Here is a 20,590-nt window from a genome sequence, read left to right on the forward strand (position 1 = left end):
GAACAAAGCCTCAATACGGGATTCTCGTGGTGTTTTTGTTGCTGCCTTGTCTTTTGCACAGAGTAAAAGACAAGGCAGCCATCGAATAGGGCCCGATTGTTCCTACTTGGTCAGCCGAGGAGCAAGGGGGGGGGGGAGCAAGCGTCTCAACCAAGCAAAGCTCACCATGGGGAAGGTGGCTATGCCAACAAGCCTGATGCCCTGCTCCCGCAGTGACGGATAATCGTACTCTGGTTTCTCTTCATAACGTACAAGTCTTTCGCCTTTTACTAAAGATTTCTGTGGAGAGCAGCACTAATGAGTTGTTTCTATTTTTGGCAGGCTTTACCTTTGCGGGTGAAGCCCTTTCTGTCTGTGCAAAAGAAATCTTGTTACTGTGCAGAGTGACTTCTCTGAGTAGAGTCGCCTTACTTGTTGCGACTGTGCCGATGTTCGAAGCTGGAGTGCAAAGTTGTTGCTTGAATGGTGCTTGCTGGAGCGTGCGGGAGTGCAAAGTTATACCATTTAAAAGGGCTGAAGAGTGCTCAGTGCAGCGGGTGGGCGACACTCTGGCCACCTTGAAAACCGAGGTTACATCCACTACCAGGGGCAGCCCAAGTTCTGCCGCAAGTGTGGTGAGCATGGGCACCTGGTTGAGGCTTGTACCAAGGTGTTATGTGGGAAGAGCAGAGAAATTGGGCAAACTTTTGGAGAGTGTCCAAATGGCAGGAAATGTAATCTCTGTGGAGAATTAAATCACCTCTTCAGAGATTGCCCTAAATCTTTTGCCAACAAATTAAAGATGGTAAAGCCACAGTCAAGCCAACAAAGAGAAGGACCAAAGGTGGCAGTTGGTGAACAAAGTGAAGAGGTTGACCCAATAAATTCAAACTTCCCGCCAAAAGCTTGGATTGGAAGTGAGGAGCAAAAAGGGGAGGGGCCTGTAGAGGCCTCACCACTCAGTGTTGAAGTCTGTGAGAATTCACAGGCAGAGGGTGGAGCTACGCTAAATGAGGAGGAAGAGCAGACAGGTGAGTCTAGTGAAGATACTCACCTCCCCGAAGGTCAACAGAAGGTCAATTTGTTGATAGGCATTCATTTATTTCTTCACTTCTGATGAAGTTTCAACAATAAACAACAAACTTTGTATTATTAGAAAGAACCAGAATCATTCTTCAGGAATCCGAAAATAAGCTCTATTTTATGAGTTATGCACGAATTCGGATTCTCCTATAAAACGAATTCATTAACTCAAACCAAGTTAAGACTGCTTTGTCCTTCATATTTATTCATGTCTAATCAAGTTTCAACGATAAACAACGTTGTACTTTGTAGAATGAGAAAGAACTTCTTCAGCAATAAGCATCTCTCGACATATGACGAAGTACAGATTTTGCTATAAAATTAATTCCTTCTATCAGCCTGACTTAAAACTGTTTGTCCTCCTTATTTATCCACTTCAAATCAAGTTTCAACAAATAAAAAAAAGTTGTAGTTTGAGAAAGTACAACTTAATCTTCAGCAATCAGTATAAAAAGAGGTGCAAATGCCAACCATACATACCTACAAGGTGGAGCGGAAGTATTCAGCTGCAAGTAGGTGTGAATGTTCGACTATAATTTGTAAAAAGCGGGTAAGAAAAGGTTCGAATGCCCGACTATATATTAACAAAAGCGGGAGGAGAGGTCTTCGGATGAGAGTGGGTGAGAATTTCCAACCATAATCTATAAAATACGGTGAAAAAAAATATGTGAATGCCTCATAGAATACTAAAAGCGGAAGTGTTCGGCTGCAAGAAGGTGTGAATGTCCGACTATATTTGGTGAAAAGCAGGTGAAGCAAGGTCTGAATGCCCAACCTTATATCATCAAAAGCGAGATCAGAGGTGTTTGGCTGCAAGAAGGCCATAGTTTTCCAAAAGCGGGTAAGGTGCGAATGTCCGACTAAATATCAACAAAATTTGGGGCGGAGGTCTTCGGATGCAAGTGGGTGTGAATATCCCACCATACAAGTATGGTTGAGAGGAAGCTGTAAATAGCCGACCATAGTTTGGAAAAAGCGGGTAAGAAAAGGTTTGAATGCCCGAACATACACCATCAAAAGAGGGAGCGGAGGTGTTCCGCTGTACGAAGGTGTGAATGTCCGACCATACTTGGTAAAAAGCGGGTAAGAAAAGGTTAAAATACCCGACTGTACACAATCAATAGCGGGAGCGGATGTGTTCGGCTACAAGAAGATGTGAAAGTCCGACCATGGTTTGTAAAAAGCGGGTAAGAAAAGGTGCGAATGTCCGACAATGTATGATCAAAAGAGAGAGCGGAGGTTTTCGGATACAAGAAGGTTTGAATGTCCCACCATAGTTTGTAAAAAGCGGGTAAGAAAAGGTTCGAATGCCCGACTATACACCATCAAAAGCGGGAGCAGAGGTGTTCCGCTGTAAGACGGTGTGAATGTCCGACCATAGTTGGTAAAAAGCGGGTAAGAAAAGGTTAAAATACCCGACTGTACACAATCAATAGCGGGAGCGGAGTTGTTCGGCTACAAGAAGGTGTGAAAGTCCGACCATGGTTTGTATAAACCGGGAAGAAAAGGCTCGAAAGCCCGACTATACACCATCAAAAAGAAGGTTTGAATGTCCATCAATAATTGCTTTAAAACAAGAAAGTAAATTTTCGAATATCAAACCGCACATGATCATAAGCGGGAGAGGAGGTGTTCGGCTGCAAGAAGGTGTGAATGTCCACCCATAATTCATGAAAAATGGGTAAAAAAAAAGGTGCGAATGCCTAACAATACATTATCAAAAGCAGGTGTGAATGTCAGATCATAATTTGTAAAAAGCTGATGAGAAAGGGTGAGAATGCCCGACTATACACCATCAAATGCGGGAGCGGAGGTGTTCGGCTCTGAGTAGGTGTGAATGTCCGACCATAATTGCTGAAGAATGTGTTAGAAAAGGTAAGAATGCTGGACCATACATCATCAAAAGCGGGAGAGGTGGTGTTCGGCTGCAAAAAGGTGTGACTGTTCGACTAAAGTTTGTAAAAAGTGGGTAAGACAAGGTGCGAATGCCTGACAATGTATGATCAAAAGCGGGAGCGGAGGTGTTCTGCTGCAAGAAGGTCTACATGTCCATCAATAATTGCTAGAAAACATGAAAGAAACTTTTCGAAAATCAAACCGCACATGATCATAAGTGGGATAGGAGGTGTTCAGCTGCAAGGTGTGAATGTCCAACCATAATTCCTGAAAAATGGGCAAAAAAAAGGTGTGAATGCCCAACCATACATCATCAAAAGCAGGAGTGGAAGTGTTCGGCTACAAGAAGGTGTGAACGTCCAACCAAAATATGTAAAAAGAAGTTAAGAAAAGGTTCGAATATCCAACCAAACATAATCAAAAGCGGGAGCAGAGCTGTTCGACTGCAAGTAGGTGTGAATGTCAGATCATAATTTGCAAAAAGCTGATGAGAAAGGGTGAGAATGCCCGACTATACATCATCAAATGCGGGAGCGGAGTTGTTCGGCTGTGAGTAGGTGTGAATCTCCAACCATAATTGCTGAAAAATGTGTTAGAAAAGGTAAAAATGCCGGTCCATACATCATCAAAAGCGAGAGAGGTTGTGTTCGACTGCAAGTAGGTGTGAATGTCCAGCCATAATTACTCACAAACGGGTAAGAAAAGGTAGTAGCCAGACCATATATGATCAAAACAGGGAGCGGAGGTGGTTCAGCTGCAAGAAGGTTTGAATGTCAAACTAAAGTTCAAATATATTAACAAAAGCGGGAGGAGAGGTCTTCGGATGAGAGTGGTTGAAAATTTCCAACCATAATGTATAAAATGCGGTGAAAAAAAAGGTGTGATAGAACACTAAAAGGTGGAGCGGAAGTGTTCGGCTGCAAGAAGGTGTGAATGTCCGACTATATTTGGTGAAAAGCAGGTGAAGCAAGGTCTGAATGCCCAACCTTACATCATCAAAAGCAAGATCAGAGTTGTTTGGCTGCAAGAAGGCCATAGTTTGCCAAAAGCGGGTAAGGTGCGAATGTCCGACTAAATATCAACAAAATTTGGGGCGGAGGTCTTCGGATGCAAGTGGGTGTGAATATCCCACCATACAAGTATGGTGGGTGGAGAGGAAGCTGTGAATAGCCGACCATAGTTTGGAAAAAGCGGGTAAGAAAAGGTTTGAATGCCCGAACATACACCATCAAAAGAGGGAGCGGAGGTGTTCGGCTACAAGAAGGTGTGACAGTCCGACCATGGTTTGTAAAAAGCCGGTAAGAAAAGGTGCGAATGTCCGACAATGTATGATCAAAAGAGAGAGCGGAGGTTTTCGGATACACGAAAGTTTGAATGTCCTACCATAGTTTGTAAATAGCGGGTAAGAAAAGGTTCAAATGCCCGACTATACACCATAAAAAGCGGGAGCGGAGGTGTTCCGCTGTAAGACGGTGTGAATGTCCGACCATAGTTGGTAAAAAGCGGGTAAGAAAAGGTTAAAATACCCGACTGTACAAAATCAATAGCGAGAGCGGAGTTGTTCGGCTACAAGACGGTGTGAAAGTACGACCATGGTTTGTAAAAAGCAGTTAAGAAAAGGTTCGAATATCCAACCAAACATAATCAAAAGCGGGAGCAGATCTGTTCGACTGCAAGTAGGTTTGAATGTCCAGCCATAATTAATCACAAACGGGGGAAGAAAAGGTAGTATTGCCAGACCATACATGATCAAAACAGGGAGCGGAGGTTCAGCTGCAAGGTGTGAATGTCTGACTATAGTTTGTAAAAAGCGGGTAAGACAAGGTGCGAATGCCCGACAATGTATGATCAAAAGAGAGAGCGGAGGTGTTCGGCTGCAAGGTCTGAATGTCCAACCATAATTTGTAAAAACCGGGTAAGAAAAGGCTCGAAAGCCCGACTATACATCATCAAAAGCGGGAGCGGAGGTGTTCAGCTGCAAGAAGGTGTGAATGTTCGACTAAAGTTTGTAAAAAGCTGGTAAGACAAGGAGCGATGTCCCGACATTGTATGATCAAAAGCGGGAGCGGAGGTGTCCAGCTGTGAGTAGGTGTGAATGTCCGACCATAATTGCTGAAAAATGTGTTAGAAAAGGTAAGAATACTGGACCATACATCATCAAAAGCGGGAGAGGTGGTGTTCGGCTGCAAGAAGGTGTGAAAGTCCAACAATGGTTTGTAAAAAGCGGGTAATAAAAGGTTCGAATGCCCGAATATACATCATCAAAAGCGGAAGCGGAGGTGTTCGGATGCAAGAAGGTGTGAACGTCCGACCAAAGTTTGTAAAAAGCAGTGAAAAGCGAGAAAAAGCTTTTCGTGAGTTTTGCATGATTTGGGATTTTGCTTATAAAATGCATTACTTCACTCAAACTATGTTAAAACTGATTTGTCCTTCATATTTACCATGTCTAGAAAGATTTAAACAAAAAAACAACGTTGTACTTTGCAGTAAAAGAAAGAACAAATCTAAAGTTTCAGGAATCCGAGTATAAGCCTGCTTTCATGAGTTCTGCACGATTTCGGATTTTGCTATAAAATGAATTGCTTTGCTCAAACCAAGTTAAAACTGCTTTGTCCTTCCATATTCATCAATGTCTAGATCGACTTCAACAAAGAAAAACATTGGACTTTGCAGTAGAAGAAGTTGAAATCCATCTACACATTGATAAATACGAAGGACAAAGCAGTTCCCACTTGCCCATAAGAAAATAAGCTTATTCTCGGATTCCTGATCCTTCAGTTTTGCTCTTTCTTCTACTGCAAAATACAATGTTGTTCTTTGTTGAAGTCGATCTAGACATTGATAAATATGAATGAAAAAGCAGTTTTAACTTGGTTTGAGTGAATGAATTCATTTTATACATAAAATCCGAAATCGTGCAGAACTCATGAAAATAAGCTTATTCTCGGATTCCTAAAACTTTTGATTGGCTCTTTCTTTTACTGCAAAGTACAACGTTGTTTTTTTGTTTAAATCTATCGAGATATTGATAAATATGAAGGTAAAAGCCGTTTTAACATAGTTTGAGTGAAGGAATTGATTTTATAGATAAAATCCCAAATCATGCAGAACTCCTCAAAAGGGGCGTATGGCTTAATCACAAGTGTGGCTCTTTCTCATTCAGGGTAGTATGAGGAAGTTTATGCTTGAAATATATGTAGAAATGGGTACATATGAATGACAAAGCAGTGTTAACTTAGCTTGCGTGAAGGAATTCATTTTATACATAAAATCCGAAATCGTGCAGAACTATCTAGACATTGATAAATACCAGTCGAAACTCTGCTGCCGCTTTTGATAATTTATGGTTGGGCATTCTTACCTTTTCTTACCCGCTTTTTACAAATTATGATCTTACATTCACACCTACTTGCAGTCGAACACCTTCTCATCCACTTATGATCATGTGCGGTTGGGCTTTCGCACCTTTTCTTACCCATTTTTCAGTAATTATGGGTGGACATTCAGACCTTCTTGCAGCCGAAAACCTCCACTCCTCTTTTGATCATACATTGTCGGGAATTCACACCTTGTCTTACCCGCTTTTTACAAACTTTAGTCGGACATTCAAACCTTCTTGCAGCTGAACCACCTCCGCTCCCTGTTTTGATCATATATGGTCTGGCAATAGTACCCTTTCTTACCCGTTTGTGAGTAATTATGGCTGGACATTCACACCTACTTGCAGCCGAACACAACCTCTCCCGCTTTTGGTGATATATGGTCCGGCATTCTTACCTTTTCTAACACATTTTTCAGCAATTATGGTTGTAGAATCACACCTACTCACAGCCGAACAACTCCGCTCCCACATTTGATAGTGTATAGTCGGGCATTCTCACCCTTTCTCAACAGCTTTTTGCAAATTATGATCTGATATTCACACCTACTTGCAGTCGAACAGCTCTGCTCCCGCTTTTGATTATGTTTGGTTGGATATTCGAACATTTTCTTAACTGCTTTTTACAAACTTTGGTCGGACGTTCACACCGTCTTGCAGCCGAACACCTCCGCTTCCGCTTTTGATGGTATATAGTCGGGCATTCGAGCCTTTTCTTACCCGCCTATTACTTACTATGGTTGGACATTCAAACCTTCTTGTAGCCGAACACATCCGCTCCTGCTTTTGATGATGTATTATTTGGCATTCGCACCTTTTCTTACCCATTTTTCATTAATTTTTGGTCGGATATTCAGACCTTCTTGCACCTGAACACCTCTGCTCCCGCTTTTGATGGTGTATAGTCGGGCTTTCGAGCCTTTTCTTCCCCGATTTTTACAAATTGTGGTTGGACATTCAGACCTTGCAGCCGAAAACCTCCGCTCCCTCTTTTGATCATACATTGTTGGGCATTTGCCCCTTGTCTTACACGGTTTTTACAAACTTTAGTCAGACATTCACACCTTGCAGCTGAACCACCTCCATTCCCTGTTTTGATCATGTGTGGTCTGGAAATACTACCTTTTCTTCCCCCGTTTGTGAGTGATTATGGCTGGACATTCACACCTACTTGCAGCCGAAAAACCACCTCTCCCGCTTTTGATGATGTATTGTCCGGCATTCTAGTCTTTTCTATCACATTTTTCAGCAATTATGATCTGACATTCACACCTACTTGCAGTCGAACAGCTCTGCTCCCGCTTTTGATTATGTTCGGTTGGATATTCAAACCTTTTCTTAACTGCTTTTTACAAACTTTGGTCGGACGTTCACACCTTCTTGCAGCCGAACACCTCCGCTTCCGCTTTTGATGGTATATATTCGGGTATTCGAACCTTTTCTTACCCGCTTTTTACAAACCATGGTTGGACTTTCATACCTTCTTGTAGCTGAACAACTCCACTCCTGCTTTTGATGATTTATGGTTGGACATTCGCATCTTTTCCTACCCATTTTTCAGTAATTATGGGTGGATATTCACATCTTCTTGCAGCTGAACACCTCCTCTCCCGCTAATGATCATGTAAGGTTTGATATTCGAAAATTTTCTTTCATGTTTTAAAGCAATTATTAATGGACATTCACACCTACTTGCAGCCGAACACAACCTCTCTCGCTTTTGATGATGTATGGACCGGCATTCTTACCTTTTCTAACACATTTTTCAGCAATTATGGTCGGAGATTCACACCTACTCACAGCCGAACAACTCCGCTCCCGCATTTGATGGTGTATAGTCGGGCATTCTCACCCTTTCTCATCAGCTTTTTGCAAATTATGATCTGATATTCACACCTACTTGCAGTCAAACAGCTCTGCTCCCGCTTTTGATTATGTTTGGTTAGATATTCGAACCTTTTCTTAACTGCTTTTTACAAACTTTGGTCGGACGTTCACAATATCTTGCAGCCGAACACCTCCGCTTCCGCTTTTGATGGTGTATAGTCGGGCATTCGAGCCTTTTCTTACCCACCTATTACTTACTATGGTTGGACATTCAAACCTTCTTGTAGCCGAACACATCCGCTCCTGCTTTTGATGATGTATGGTTTGGCATTCGCACCTTTTCTTACCCATTTTTCAGTAATTATTGGTCGGACATTCAGACCTGCTTGCACCTGAACACCTCTGCTCCCGCTTTTGATGGTGTATAGTCGGGCTTTCGAGCCTTTTCTTCCCCGATTTTTACAAATTATGGTTGGACATTCAGACCTTGCAGCCGAAAACCTCCGCTCCCTCTTTTGATCATACATTGTCGGGCATTCGCCCCTTGTCTTACACGGTTTTTACAAACTTTAGTCAGACATTCACACCTTGCAGCTGAACCACCTCCATTCCCTGTTTTGATCATGTGTGGTCTGGAAATACTACCTTTTCTTCCCCCATTTGTGAGTAATTATGGCTGGACATTCACACCTACTTGCAGCCGAAAAACCACCTCTCCCGCTTTTGATGATGTATTGTCCGGCATTCTAGTCTTTTCTATCACATTTTTCAGCAATTATGATCTGACATTCACACCTACTTGCAGTCGAACAGCTCTGCTCCCGCTTTTGATTATGTTCGGTTGGATATTCAAACCTTTTCTTAACTGCTTTTTACAATATTTGGTCGGACGTTCACACCTTCTTGCAGCCGAACACCCCCACTTCCGCTTTTGATGGTATATATTCGGGTATTCGAACCTTCTCTTACCCGCTTTTTACAAACCATGGTTGGACTTTCATACCTTCTTGTAGCTGAACAACTCCACTCCTGCTTTTGATGATTTATGGTTGGACATTCGCATCTTTTCCTACCCATTTTTCAGTAATTATGGGTGGATATTCACATCTTCTTGCAGCTGAACACCTCCTCTCCCGCTAATGATCATGTAAGGTTTGATATTCGAAAATTTTCTTTCATGTTTTAAAGCAATTATTAATGGACATTCACACCTACTTGCAGCCGAACACCACCTCTCCCGCTTTTGATGATGTATGGACCGGCATTCTTACCTTTTCTAACACATTTTTCAGCAATTATGGTTGGAGAATCACACCTACTCACAGCCGAACAACTCCGCTACCGCATTTGATGGTGTATAGTTGGGATTTCTCACCCTTTCTCATCAGCTTTTTGCAAATTATTCTCTGACATTCACACCTACTTGCAGTCGAACAGCTCTGCTCCCGCTTTTGATTATGTTTGGTTAGATATTCGAACCTTTTCTTAACTGCTTTTTTACAAACTTTGGTCGGACGTTCACACCTTCTTGCAGCCGAACACCTCCGCTCCCTCTTTTGTTGGTGTATGTTCGGGCATTCGAACCTTTTCTTACCCACTTTTTACAAACCAGGGTCGGACTTTCACACCTTTTAGTAGCCGAACAACTCCGCTCCCGCTATTGATTGTGTACAGTCGGGTATTTTAACCTTTTCTTACCCGCTTTTTACCAACTATGGTCGGACATTCACACCTTCGTACAGCGGAACACCTCCGCTCCCTCTTTTGATGGTGTATGTTCGGGTATTCAAACCTTTTCTTACCCGCTTTTTCCAAACTATGGTCGGCTATTCACAGCTTCCTCTCCACCATACTTGTATGGTTGGATATTCACACCCACTTGCATCCGAAGACCTCTGCCCCAAATTTTGTTGATATTTAGTCGGACATTCGCACCTTACCCGCTTTTGGCAAACTATGGCCTTCTTGCAGCCAAACACCTCTGATCTCGCTTTTGATGATGTAAGGTTGGGCATTCAGACCTTGCTTCACCTGCTTTTCACCAAATATAGTCGGATATTCACACCTTCTTGCAGCCGAACACTTCCGCTCCACCTTTTAGTGTTCTATCACACCTTTTTTTCACCGCATTTTATACATTATGGTTGGAAATTTTCAACCACTCTCATCCGAAGACCTCTCCTCCCGCTTTCTTTAATATATTTGAACTTTAGTCGGACATTCAAACCTTCTTGCAGCTGAACCACCTCCGCTCCCTGTTTTGATCATATATGGTCTGGCAATACTACCTTTTCTTACCCGTTTGTGAGTAATTATGGCTGGACATTCACACCTACTTGCAGCCGAACACAACCTCTCTCGCTTTTGATGATGTATGGACCGGCATTTTTACCTATTCTAACACATTTTTCAGCAATTATGGTCGGAGATTCACACCTACTCACAGCCGAACAACTCCGCTCCCGCATTTGATGATGTATAGTCGGGCATTCTCACCCTTTCTCATCAGCTTTTTGAAAATTATGATCTGACATTCACACCTACTTTCAGTCGAACAGCTCTGCTCCCGCTTTTGATTATGTTTGGTTAGATATTCGAACCTTTTCTTAACTGCTTTTTACAAACTTTGGTCGGACGTTCACAATATCTTGCAGCCGAACACCTCCGCTTCCGCTTTTGATGGTGTATATTCGGGCATACGAACCTTTTCTTACCCGCTTTTTACAAACCAAGTTCGGACTTTCACACCTTCTCTTAGCTGAACAACTCCGCTCCCTCTTTTGATTGTGTACAGTTGGGTAATTTAACCTTTTCTTACCCGCTTTTTACCATCTATGGTCGGACATTCACACCGTCTTACAGCGGAACACCTCCGCTCCCTCTTTTGATGATGTATGGTTAGGCATTCGCACCTTCTCTCACCCGCCTTTTACTATGGTCGGCCATTCACAGCTTCCTCTCCACCATACTTGTATGGTGGGATATTCACACCCACTTGCATCCGAAGACCTCCGCTTCCGCTTTTGATGGGAACTGACAACATAAGAAGTCCGGACATACTTTGATAGTATATGAATAAGTGGGTAGCTACTGACAAGCATTAAGCATGTCACACAGCCCAAACATATAACATTTCAGGACACACCACACAGTTAACAACCACAGTGAAGCGTGTCAAAGCCCAAACATGTAACATTCAACAGGACACTTACACAACACATTCAAATCAAACAGTCAGACAACATACAAGAACATATACCCCAGCCGGCATTGCTCCCTGCCTATTTTCGTACAGCACACTATGTGTGCGCACACCTTTATTCACAAACTCTTCAACTTATACTCTTTTACCGAAGTTGCTACAGCTCGATTGGCCGAATACCCTTTGATCCTATTTCGGTGAATTTGACATCTGCCTTACATATAACAGATTAGCGGTTTAGCAGTTTTAATTTAGTTTGAGTGAAGGAATTCATTTTATAGCAAAATCCGAAATCGTGAAGAACTCATGAAAGTAAGCTTATTCTCGGATTCCTGAAACTTTAGATTTGCTCTTTCTTTTACTGCAAAGTACAACGTTGTTTTTTTTGTTTAAATCTTTCTAGACATGGTAAATATTAAGGACAAAGCAGTTTTCACATAGTTTGAGTGAAGGAATTCATTTTATAGATAAAATCCCAAGAGTCTGATGGGAAAAGAGAGTGAATGCGAAGTAGACTTTAACACGGCTATGGGAGCGAGCCGAGTGTGGGCTAACCAGGAGAATTGCTTGAAAGAAATGCGACCCCGAATGAGCGGTCAGAACAAAGCCTCAATACGGGATTCTCGTGGTGTTTTTGTTGCTGCCTTGTCTTTTGCACAGAGTAAAAGACAAGGCAGCCATCGAATAGGGCCCGATTGTTCCTACTTGGTCAGCCGAGGAGCAAGGGGGGGGGGAGCAAGCGTCTCAACCAAGCAAAGCTCACCATGGGGAAGGTGGCTATGCCAACAAGCCTGATGCCCTGCTCCCGCAGTGACGGATAATCGTACTCTGGTTTCTCTTCATAACGTACAAGTCTTTCGCCTTTTACTAAAGATTTCTGTGGAGAGCAGCACTAATGAGTTGTTTCTATTTTTGGCAGGCTTTACCTTTGCGGGTGAAGCCCTTTCTGTCTGTGCAAAAGAAATCTTGTTACTGTGCAGAGTGACTTCTCTGAGTAGAGTCGCCTTACTTGTTGCGACTGTGCCGATGTTCGAAGCTGGAGTGCAAAGTTGTTGCTTGAATGGTGCTTGCTGGAGCGTGCGGGAGTGCAAAGTTATACCATTTAAAAGGGCTGAAGAGTGCTCAGTGCAGCGGGTGGGCGACACTCTGGCCACCTTGAAAACCGAGGTTACATCCACTACCAGGGGCAGCCCAAGTTCTGCCGCAAGTGTGGTGAGCATGGGCACCTGGTTGAGGCTTGTACCAAGGTGTTATGTGGGAAGAGCAGAGAAATTGGGCAAACTTTTGGAGAGTGTCCAAATGGCAGGAAATGTAATCTCTGTGGAGAATTAAATCACCTCTTCAGAGATTGCCCTAAATCTTTTGCCAACAAATTAAAGACGGTAAAGCCACAGTCAAGCCAACAAAGAGAAGGACCAAAGGTGGCAGTTGGTGAACAAAGTGAAGAGGTTGACCCAATAAATTCAAACTTCCCGCCAAAAGCTTGGATTGGAAGTGAGGAGCAAAAAGGGGAGGGGCCTGTAGAGGCCTCACCACTCAGTGTTGAAGTCTGTGAGAATTCACAGGCAGAGGGTGGAGCTACGCTAAATGAGGAGGAAGAGCAGACAGGTGAGTCTAGTGAAGATACTCACCTCCCCGAAGGTCAACAGAAGGTCAATTTGTTGATAGGCATTCATTTATTTCTTCACTTCTGATGAAGTTTCAACAATAAACAACAAACTTTGTATTATTAGAAAGAACCAGAATCATTCTTCAGGAATCCGAAAATAAGCTCTATTTTATGAGTTATGCACGAATTCGGATTCTCCTATAAAACGAATTCATTAACTCAAACCAAGTTAAGACTGCTTTGTCCTTCATATTTATTCATGTCTAATCAAGTTTCAACGATAAACAACGTTGTACTTTGTAGAATGAGAAAGAACTTCTTCAGCAATAAGCATCTCTCGACATATGATGAAGTACAGATTTTGCTATAAAATTAATTCCTTCTATCAGCCTGACTTAAAACTGTTTGTCCTCCTTATTTATCCACTTCAAATCAAGTTTCAACAAATAAAAAAAAGTTGTAGTTTGAGAAAGTACAACTTAATCTTCAGCAATCAGTATAAAAAGAGGTGCAAATGCCAACCATACATACCTACAAGGTGGAGCGGAAGTATTCAGCTGCAAGTAGGTGTGAATGTTCGACTATAATTTGTAAAAAGCGGGTAAGAAAAGGTTCGAATGCCCGACTATATATTAACAAAAGCGGGAGGAGAGGTCTTCGGATGAGAGTGGGTGAGAATTTCCAACCATAATCTATAAAATACGGTGAAAAAAAATGTGAATGCCTCATAGAACACTAAAAGCGGAAGTGTTCGGCTGCAAGAAGGTGTGAATGTCCGACTATATTTGGTGAAAAGCAGGTGAAGCAAGGTCTGAATGCCCAACCTTATATCATCAAAAGCGAGATCAGAGGTGTTTGGCTGCAAGAAGGCCATAGTTTTCCAAAAGCGGGTAAGGTGCGAATGTCCGACTAAATATCAACAAAATTTGGGGCGGAGGTCTTCGGATGCAAGTGGGTGTTCCGCTGTACGAAGGTGTGAATGTCCGACCATACTTGGTAAAAAGCGGGTAAGAAAAGGTTAAAATACCCGACTGTACACAATCAATAGCGGGAGCGGATGTGTTCGGCTACAAGAAGATGTGATAGTCCGACCATGGTTTGTAAAAAGCGGGTAAGAAAAGGTGCGAATGTCCGACAATGTATGATCAAAAGAGAGAGCGGAGGTTTTCGGATACAAGAAGGTTTGAATGTCCCACCATAGTTTGTAAAAAGCGGGTAAGAAAAGGTTCGAATGCCCGACTATACACCATCAAAAGCGGGAATAGAGGTGTTCCGCTGTAAGACGGTGTGAATGTCCGACCATAGTTGGTAAAAAGCGGGTAAGAAAAGGTTAAAATACCCGACTGTACACAATCAATAGCGGGAGCGGAGTTGTTCGGCTACAAGAAGGTGTGAAAGTCCGACCATGGTTTGTAAAAACCGGGAAGAAAAGGCTCGAAAGCCCAACTATACACCATCAAAAAGAAGGTTTGAATGTCCATCAATAATTGCTTTAAAACAAGAAAGTAAATTTTCGAATATCAAACCGCACATGATCATAAGCGGGAGAGGAGGTGTTCGGCTGCAAGAAGGTGTGAATGTCCACCCATAATTCATGAAAAATGGGTAAAAAAAAAGGTGCGAATGCCTAACAATACATTATCAAAAGCAGGTGTGAATGTCAGATCATAATTTGTAAAAAGCTGATGAGAAAGGGTGAGAATACCCGACTATACACCATCAAATGCGGGAGCGGAGGTGTTCGGCTCTGAGTAGGTGTGAATGTCCGACCATGATTGCTGAAGAATGTGTTAGAAAAGGTAAGAATGCTGGACCATACATCATCAAAAGCGGGAGAGGTGGTGTTCGGCTGCAAAAAGGTGTGACTGTTCGACTAAAGTTTGTAAAAAGTGGGTAAGACAAGGTGCGAATGCCTGACAATGTATGATCAAAAGCGGGAGCGGAGGTGTTCAGCTGCAAGAAGGTCTACATGTCCATCAATAATTGCTAGAAAACATGAAAGAAACTTTTCGAAAATCAAACCGCACATGATCATAAGTGGGATAGGAGGTGTTCAGCTGCAAGGTGTGAATGTCCACCCATAATTCCTGAAAAATGGGCAAAAAAAAGGTGTGAATGCCCAACCATACATCATCAAAAGCAGGAGTGGAAGTGTTCGGCTACAAGAAGGTGTGAACGTCCAACCAAAATATGTAAAAAGAAGTTAAGAAAAGGTTCGAATATCCAACCAAACATAATCAAAAGCGGGAGCAGAGTTGTTCGGCTGTGAGTAGGTGTGAATCTCCGACCATAATTGCTGAAAAATGTGTTAGAAAAGGTAAAAATGCCGGTCCATACATCATCAAAAGCGAGAGAGGTTGTGTTCGACTGCAAGTAGGTGTGAATGTCCAGCCATAATTACTCACAAACGGGTAAGAAAAGGTAGTAGCCAGACCATATATGATCAAAACAGGGAGCGGAGGTGGTTCAGCTGCAAGAAGGTTTGAATGTCAAACTAAAGTTCAAATATATTAACAAAAGCGGGAGGAGAGGTCTTCGGATGAGAGTGGTTGAAAATTTCCAACCATAATGTATAAAATGCGGTGAAAAAAAAGGTGTGATAGAACACTAAAAGGTGGAGCGGAAGTGTTCGGCTGCAAGAAGGTGTGAATGTCCGACTATATTTGGTGAAAAGCAGGTGAAGCAAGGTCTGAATGCCCAACCTTACATCATCAAAAGCAAGATCAGAGTTGTTTGGCTGCAAGAAGGCCATAGTTTGCCAAAAGCGGGTAAGGTGCGAATGTCCGACTAAATATCAACAAAATTTGGGGCGGAGGTCTTCGGATGCAAGTGGGTGTGAATATCCCACCATACAAGTATGGTGGGTGGAGAGGAAGCTGTGAATAGCCGACCATAGTTTGGAAAAAGCGGGTAAGAAAAGGTTTGAATGCCCGAACATACACCATCAAAAGAGGGAGCGGAGGTGTTCCGCTGTACGAAGGTGTGAATGTCCAACCATACTTGGTAAAAAGCGGGTAAGAAAAGGTTAATATACCCGACTGTACACAATCAATAGCGGGAGCGGATGTGTTCGGCTACAAGAAGGTGTGAGAGTCCGACCATGGTTTGTAAAAAGCTGGTAAGAAAAGGTGCGAATGTCCGACAATGTATGATCAAAAGAGAGAGCGGAGGTTTTCGGATACACGAAAGTTTGAATGTCCTACCATAGTTTGTAAATAGCGGGTAAGAAAAGGTTCAAATGCCCGACTATACACCATAAAAAGCGGGAGCGGAGGTGTTCCGCTGTAAGACGGTGTGAATGTCCGACCATAGTCGGTAAAAAGCGGGTAAGAAAAGGTTAAAATACCTGACTGTACAAAATCAATAGCGGGAGCGGAGTTGTTCGGCTACAAGAAGGTGTGAAAGTACGACCATGGTTTGTAAAAAGCAGTTAAGAAAAGGTTCGAATATCCAACCAAACATAATCAAAAGCGGGAGCAGAGCTGTTCGACTGCAAGTAGGTGTGAATGTCCAGCCATAATTACTCACAAACGGGGGAAGAAAAGGTAGTATTGCCAGACCATACATGATCAAAACAGGGAGCGGAGGTTCAGCTGCAAGGTGTGAATGTCTGACTATAGTTTGTAAAAAGCGGGTAAGACAAGGTGCGAATGCCCGACAATGTATGATCAAAAGAGAGAGCGGAGGTGTTTGGCTGCAAGGTCTGAATGTCCAACCATAATTTGTAAAAACCGGGTAAGAAAAGGCTCGAAAGCCCGACTATACATCATCAAAAGCGGGAGCGGAGGTGTTCAGCTGCAAGAAGGTGTGAATGTTCGACTAAAGTTTGTAAAAAGCTGGTAAGACAAGGAGCGATGTCCCGACATTGTATGATCAAAAGCGGGAGCGGAGTTGTCCAGCTGTGAGTAGGTGTGAATGTCCGACCATAATTGCTGAAAAATGTGTTAGAAAAGGTAAGAATACTGGGCCATACATCATCAAAAGCGGGAGAGGTGGTGTTCGGCTGCAAGAAGGTGTGAAAGTCCAACAATGGTTTGTAAAAAGCGGGTAAGAAAAGGTTAAAATACCCGACTGTACACAATCAATAGCGGGAGCGGATGTGTTCGGCTACAAGAAGATGTGAAAGTCCGACCATGGTTTGTAAAAAGCGGGTAAGAAAAGGTGCGAATGTCCGACAATGTATGATCAAAAGAGAGAGCGGAGGTTTTCGGATACAAGAAGGTTTGAATGTCCCACCATAGTTTGTAAAAAGCGGGTAAGAAAAGGTTAGAATGCCCGACTATACACCATCAAAAGCGGGAGCAGAGGTGTTCCGCCGTAAGACGGTGTGAATGTCCGACCATAGTTGGTAAAAAGCGGGTAAGAAAAGGTTAAAATACCCGACTGTACACAATCAATAGCGGGAGCGGAGTTGTTCGGCTACAAGAAGGTGTGAAAGTCCGACCATGGTTTGTAAAAACCGGGAAGAAAAGGCTCGAAAGCCCGACTATACACCATCAAAAAGAAGGTTTGAATGTCCATCAATAATTGCTTTAAAACAAGAAAGTAAATTTTCGAATATCAAACCGCACATGATCATAAGCGGTAGAGGAGGTGTTCGGCTGCAAGAAGGTGTGAATGTCCACCCATAATTCATGAAAAATGGGTAAAAAAAAAGGTGCGAATGCCTAACAATACATTATCAAAAGCAGAGGTGAATGTCAGATCATAATTTGTAAAAAGCTGATGAGAAAGGGTGAGAATGCCCGACTATACACCATCAAATGCGGGAGCGGAGGTGTTCGGCTCTGAGTAGGTGTGAATGTCCGACCATAATTGCTGAAGAATGTGTTAGAAAAGGTAAGAATGCTGGACCATACATCATCAAAAGCGGGAGAGGTGGTGTTCGGCTGCAAAAAGGTGTGACTGTTCGACTAAAGTTTGTAAAAAGTGGGTAAGACAAGGTGCGAATGCCTGACAATGTATGATCAAAAGCGGGAGCGGAGGTGTTCTGCTGCAAGAAGGTCTACATGTCCATCAATAATTGCTAGAAAACATGAAAGAAACTTTTCGAAAATCAAACCGCACATGATCATAAGTGGGATAGGAGGTGTTCAGCTGCAAGGTGTGAATGTCTACCCATAATTCCTGAAAAATGGGCAAAAAAAAGGTGTGAATGCCCAACCATACATCATCAAAAGCAGGAGTGGAAGTGTTCGGCTACAAGAAGGTGTGAACGTCCAACCAAAATATGTAAAAAGAAGTTAAGAAAAGGTTCGAATATCCAACCAAACATAATCAAAAGCGGGAGCAGAGCTGTTCGACTGCAAGTAGGTGTGAATGTCAGATCATAATTTGCAAAAAGCTGATGAGAAAGGGTGAGAATGCCCGACTATACATCATCAAAAGCGGGAGCGGAGTTGTTCGGCTGTGAGTAGGTGTGAATCTCCGACCATAATTGCTGAAAAATGTGTTAGAAAAGGTAAAAATGCCGGTCCATACATCATCAAAAGCGAGAGAGGTTGTGTTCGACTGCAAGTAGGTGTGAATGTCCAGCCATAATTACTCACAAACGGGTAAGAAAAGGTAGTAGCCAGACCATATATGATCAAAACAGGGAGCGGAGGTGGTTCAGCTGCAAGAAGGTTTGAATGTCAAACTAAAGTTCAAATATATTAACAAAAGCGGGAGGAGAGGTCTTCGGATGAGTATACAAGTATGGTGGGTGGAGAGGAAGCTGTGAATAGCCGACCATAGTTTGGAAAAAGCGGGTAAGAAAAGGTTTGAATGCCCGAACATACACCATCAAAAGAGGGAGCGGAGGTGTTCCGCTGTACGAAGGTGTGAATGTCCAACCATACTTGGTAAAAAGCGGGTAAGAAAAGGTTAATATACCCGACTGTACACAATCAATAGCGGGAGCGGATGTGTTCGGCTACAAGAAGGTGTGAGAGTCCGACCATGGTTTGTAAAAAGCTGGTAAGAAAAGGTGCGAATGTCCGACAATGTATGATCAAAAGAGAGAGCGGAGGTTTTCGGATACACGAAAGTTTGAATGTCCTACCATAGTTTGTAAATAGCGGGTAAGAAAAGGTTCAAATGCCCGACTATACACCATAAAAAGCGGGAGCGGAGGTGTTCCGCTGTAAGACGGTGTGAATGTCCGACCATAGTCGGTAAAAAGCGGGTAAGAAAAGGTTAAAATACCTGACTGTACAAAATCAATAGCGGGAGCGGAGTTGTTCGGCTACAAGAAGGTGTGAAAGTACGACCATGGTTTGTAAAAAGCAGTTAAGAAAAGGTTCGAATATCCAACCAAACATAATCAAAAGCGAGAGCAGAGCTGTTCGACTGCAAGTAGGTGTGAATGTCCAGCCATAATTACTCACAAACGGGGGAAGAAAAGGTAGTATTGCCAGACCATACATGATCAAAACAGGGAGCGGAGGTTCAGCTGCAAGGTGTGAATGTCTGACTATAGTTTGTAAAAAGCGGGTAAGACAAGGTGCGAATGCCCGACAATGTATGATCAAAAGAGAGAGCGGAGGTGTTTGGCTGCAAGGTCTGAATGTCCAACCATAATTTGTAAAAACCGGGTAAGAAAAGGCTCGAAAGCCCGACTATACATCATCAAAAGCGGGGAGCGGAGGTGTTCAGCTGCAAGAAGGTGTGAATGTTCGACTAAAGTTTGTAAAAAGCTGGTAAGACAAGGAGCGATGTCCCGACATTGTATGATCAAAAGCGGGAGCGGAGTTGTCCAGCTGTGAGTAGGTGTGAATGTCCGACCATAATTGCTGAAAAATGTGTTAGAAAAGGTAAGAATACTGGGCCATACATCATCAAAAGCGGGAGAGGTGGTGTTCGGCTGCAAGAAGGTGTGAAAGTCCAACAATGGTTTGTAAAAAGCGGGTAAGAAAAGGTTAAAATACCCGACTGTACACAATCAATAGCGGGAGCGGATGTGTTCGGCTACAAGAAGATGTGAAAGTCCGACCATGGTTTGTAAAAAGCGGGTAAGAAAAGGTGCGAATGTCCGACAATGTATGATCAAAAGAGAGAGCGGAGGTTTTCGGATACAAGAAGGTTTGAATGTCCCACCATAGTTTGTAAAAAGCGGGTAAGAAAAGGTTAGAATGCCCGACTATACACCATCAAAAGCGGGAGCAGAGGTGTTCCGCTGTAAGACGGTGTGAATGTCCGACCATAGTTGGTAAAAAGCGGGTAAGAAAAGGTTAAAATACCCGACTGTACACAATCAATAGCGGGAGCGGAGTTGTTCGGCTACAAGAAGGTGTGAAAGTCCGACCATGGTTTGTAAAAACCGGGAAGAAAAGGCTCGAAAGCCCGACTATACACCATCAAAAAGAAGGTTTGAATGTCCATCAATAATTGCTTTAAAACAAGAAAGTAAATTTTCGAATATCAAACCGCACATGATCATAAGCGGTAGAGGAGGTGTTCGGCTGCAAGAAGGTGTGAATGTCCACCCATAATTCATGAAAAATGGGTAAAAAAAAAGGTGCGAATGCCTAACAATACATTATCAAAAGCAGGTGTGAATGTCAGATCATAATTTGTAAAAAGCTGATGAGAAAGGGTGAGAATGCCCGACTATACACCATCAAATGCGGGAGCG

The 20,590-nt window shown here is 42.9% G+C and overlaps 2 non-coding genes across 2 annotated transcripts; both read left to right on the forward strand.

Moving 5' to 3' along the window:
- Positions 1-225: 225 nt before the first annotated feature.
- On the forward strand, positions 226-339 carry LOC140274278 (U5 spliceosomal RNA). Its single transcript, XR_011908246.1, has one exon. It is a non-coding gene; the product is annotated as a U5 spliceosomal RNA (small nuclear RNA).
- An 11,850-nt stretch (positions 340-12,189) lies between these two features.
- Positions 12,190-12,303, forward strand: LOC140274279 (U5 spliceosomal RNA). The gene has a single exon (XR_011908247.1). It is a non-coding gene; the product is annotated as a U5 spliceosomal RNA (small nuclear RNA).
- The last annotated feature ends 8,287 nt before the right edge of the window (positions 12,304-20,590 follow it).

Source organism: Leuresthes tenuis, unplaced genomic scaffold, assembly GCF_036924035.1.
Source record: "Leuresthes tenuis unplaced genomic scaffold, fLeuTen1.0.hap1 SCAF_17, whole genome shotgun sequence".
Lineage (NCBI taxonomy): Eukaryota > Metazoa > Chordata > Actinopteri > Atheriniformes > Atherinopsidae > Leuresthes > Leuresthes tenuis.